Raw genomic sequence first — 4476 nt, 5'->3', positions numbered from 1 at the left:
CATATTTGCAATTTTCTGCGTTTTCTCTGTAATTTCGAACAAACTAAAGGCCAAAACAGGAGCGTTGCGTTGAAAAAAGGCAACTCTGCAAAAAACGAACAAAAGCAACGCACAACAGTTCAAGAATTTTCCACTTTGACGACCGAAATCGAGCGCCATTCTGTGTTGCCATGCGTTAAGTATGGTTTTTGCGCTCTGCTTTTTCGACATTTGCTTGCAGAGTTGCATTTTTCAACGCAACGCTCCTCAACGCGCTCATTCTGTTTTGGCCTTAAGCAAACGGCTCACACGCGATGCGCCAAAAGTTTACACATGGTTCGTCATAGCTCAATAATAACGATTGTCTGTCTCATTTGTACAACAACATCAAAATCATAGAATCTACCATTTTGTCTTAAGACGATATGCATTAAAAAATACGTTGTTGATAATACGCGTTTTTTACGTTGACATATGAGAGAGATGAAAACAAACAAATATCCGAGAACCATTATCGGGTTCAAGCTAGTGTAGACAACATCTACTTTGTGCAGTGAGACCGAACGAAGAACAAAAACAACTACGAGCGTGCTAAGTTCGGCCGGACCCAAGTCTTACATACTCTCCACCATGGATCGCATTCGTCGCGTTCTTTGCACGGTATCTCTTTTTAGGCTAAGGAAGAATAATGAATAAGAATTGTTATGCCAGGGACGTAGCTAGAATATTATTTGGGGGGGAGGGCCCACACTACATTCTTTCAAAATCGAAAATTGAAAAAATTCTTCGGTTTCTGTGAAATTGATTTAGATACCCCAAACTTTTTTTGAAAATTGTGGTCGCTACGTGGTGCAGGAACTGGCCCATCGGCGGTGACATTTGGTTAAAGTTAGAGCTGAATTTTGTACGGCTTGGTAACACACTCATTAAAGGTCGATCCTTATTTTTCAAAACCTTCAAATGTGGTTGGCTTTGCGAATATCTTAGTTTTATAGTGATAGTTTTGGAGAATCAGCTTCAGTATTTTGATTTGTTTTTTTTTCTTTGCGCACATTTTAATTTTAATTTGTCACGTAACCAACATGCAGGGGATGTCCCCTATATATGCAGTGCATTGCGTTGGCAATTAGGAAGATTGGAGAGGGGAAAGGGGGTGTAGTGTTTATTGATATTCGTCTTAAATTTGTGAACGTTAATGTCGGCGGGAAAGACATTAGCCGAAGGTCGATTCCTGGGAGAGCGTCTCATCTATAATGCGCCTCCTGTCCATTTCTTGAGGACTGGGCCTATGATCGAATGAATATGAATGACACAGACTACTGTCATCGGCATATGAGTAGACTGAATTCGAAGTCTGACTCAATAGATCTCCAATGAAAATAAGAAAAAGGGAAGGGGAAAGGACAGAGCTCTGGGGTACACCTGTGGTCAATGTATACTCATCTGATGAGAGTCCATCTACAACAACTCGTATAGTGCGATCTCTGAGAAAGCTCGATATAAATCGAACGAAGTTATTACCGACTCCAAAAGCGACAAGCTTTGATAAAAGTACACCATGCCAGACCCTACCAAATGCCTTGGAGATATCCAGAGCCACAACCTTACTCTCACCAAACTGATGGATAGAGCGACTCCATCGTTCCGACAAAAATGCCATTAGGCCCATACTGTCTGTCGCTAAGATGGCCATTGGACTCTAAGTATCTGACAAGATAATGGTTAACCATACTCTCCATAACCTTGGAGAGCGCGGAGCATATCGCAATTGGCCGGTAATTCGCAGGGTGGTTCGCCCCACCTTTTTTGGGGATGGGCTGAACGTTCGCAACCTTCCAACGCGCCGGGAAAACACCTGCACTCCCGCAGGTTGAAAAGGTTGCGTAGTGGACGAGCAAACGTCGAGGAACACTTACAAAGGAGATTTATTAACGTCGAGATCCGCAAGGACCCTTTTAACTCCACGTGTTCGAAAGAATATCTGAGGTATCGAACTAGGTACACTATCAATCACGGGAAGTGGTTGATTGCAAAACGGCAAGGAAGAATTTCCTGCAAACATTCATCCAGCAGATTAGCGTTATCAAACGGGTCAGTGAATACCTGGTCATCCTTAACAAGATTTGGGATAACCGATGGGTTGCCCTTTACTCTTTTTACGAATGGCCAAAAGCTCTTGCTTCCTCCTTTGGCACGGAGACGCTGTTCGTAAAGAAACTTTTCGTGTCTAAGTACTCTGGCACACGAAGTTCTTGCCTGTTTGCGCAGCATTTCGGTATTGGCATTTTTATTCAGACGTCCTAAATAAAGGGTGATTTTTTTGAGGTTAGGATTTTCATGCATTAGTATTTGACAGATCACGTGGGATTTCAGACATGGTGTCAAAGAGAAAGATGCTCAGTATGCTTTGACATTTCATCATGAATAGACTTACTAACGAGCAACGCTTGCAAATCATTGAATTTTATTACCAAAATCAGTGTTCGGTTCGAAATGTGTTCAAATTTTGACAAATTTTGTTCAGCGATGAGGCTCATTTCTGGTTGAATGGCTACGTAAATAAGCAAAATTGCCGCATTTGGAGTGAAGAGCAACCAGAAGCCGTTCAAGAACTGCCCATGCATCCCGAAAAATGCACTGTTTGGTGTGGTTTGTACGCTGGTGGAATCATTGGACCGTATTTTTTCAAAGATGCTGTTGGACGCAACGTTACGGTGAATGAACACATTTCGAACCGAACACTGATTTTGGTAATAAAATTCAATGATTTGCAAGCGTTGCTCGTTAGTAAGTCTATTCATGATGAAATGTCAAAGCATACTGAGCATCTTTCTCTTTGACACCATGTCTGAAATCCCACGTGATCTGTCAAATACTAATGCATGAAAATCCTAACCTCAAAAAAATCACCCTTTACATGCTCTTTTGATCTGACAGCATCTCTGCATGACCGGTTAAACCAAATTTTATTCTTTGATTAAACCGATAAATTTTTAGTCGGAATGGATGATATCATTCCTATTAATATTACTTGCTGCACCATTTCAGCAGCAGCATTTACGTCACCGTTTAGAAAACAAAGTTTCCAAATAAAATGCTGGAAAAAATCGTTGAGCTCAGCCCAACGGGCTCTTTCGTATACAAAAATTGACCGCTTCGTGGCTAGGGTAGAAGCGGCGCGAAGAGCAGAATACGAAAAGGACGCTGAAATGGTGCAGTGATCGAAATTACCAAGTGGCGCAAGGGCATTAACTTCATACTTCTCAGGGTGCGAAGTTAAGAATAGGTCAAGAGTGTTATGTTGGTGCCCATCGACACATGAGATGTGTGTCGGTTCATTTGCCCACAAATTATTTTTATTGTTTGTGACGATCAATTGGTTTTAAATGACTTTCATTTCCATAAAATCTTACGCGAACAAATTGAAAAATTAATCAACTATAAATGTTAAATTATTACAAAACAAGTAAAAGCGTGCTAAGTTCGGCCGGGCCGAATCTTATATACCCTGTCGAGTTCTTTTCCCGGCATCTCTTCTTAGGCATAAAAAGATAAAAGAAAAAATTTGTTCTGCTGTTAGAGCGATATCAAGATATGGTCCGGTTTGGACCACAATTAAATTATATGTTGGAGACCTGTGTAAAATGTCAGCCAATTCGAATAAGAATTGCGCCCTTTGTTGGCTCAAGAAGTAAAATAGAGAGATCGATTTATATGGGAGCTGTATCTGGCTATAGACCGATTCAGACTATAATAACACGTATGTTGATGATCATGAGAGGATCCGTCGTACAAAATTTCAAGCAAATCGGATAATAATTGCGACCTCTAGAGGCTAAAAAAGTCAAGATCCCAGATTGGTTTATATGGCAGCTATATCAGGTTATAAACCGATTTGAACCATACTCGGCACAGTTGTTGGATATCATAACAGAACACGTCGTGCAAAAATTCATTTAAATCGGATAAGAATTGCGACCTCTAGAGGCTCAAGAAATCAAGACCCAAGATCGGTTTATATTACAGCTATATCAGGTTATGAACCGATTTGAACCATACTCGGCACAGTTGTTGGATATCATATCAGAACACTATGTGCAAAGTTTCATTCCAATCGGATAAGAATTGCGCCCTCTAGACGGACGGACATGGCTAGATCGACATAAAATGTTGCGACAATCAAGAATATATATACTTTATGGGGTCTCAGACGAATATTTCGAGTAGTTACAAACAGAATGACGAAATTAGTATACCTATCCATCCTATGATGGAGGGTATAAAAAAAATAATTTTAAGGTGGTCCTGGTCTGATCGAAATGTTGTCTCTATAGATAACTATATATATCAAATTTTGTTATTTCAAAAAGTTTTACTAAACTTTTGTGTTTAGACGTAGCCAAGGGGCCCTTGGCCTCTGATTGGAACTATATCAAATTATACCATAAGTGAACTGAATGTTGAAGACCATAGTAGAAGTCATTGGGTAATATTTCA

The sequence above is a fragment of the Stomoxys calcitrans genome, chromosome 3, assembly GCF_963082655.1.
Source record: "Stomoxys calcitrans chromosome 3, idStoCalc2.1, whole genome shotgun sequence".
NCBI classification, from domain to species: domain Eukaryota; kingdom Metazoa; phylum Arthropoda; class Insecta; order Diptera; family Muscidae; genus Stomoxys; species Stomoxys calcitrans.
This window is presented reverse-complemented; position numbering follows the sequence as displayed.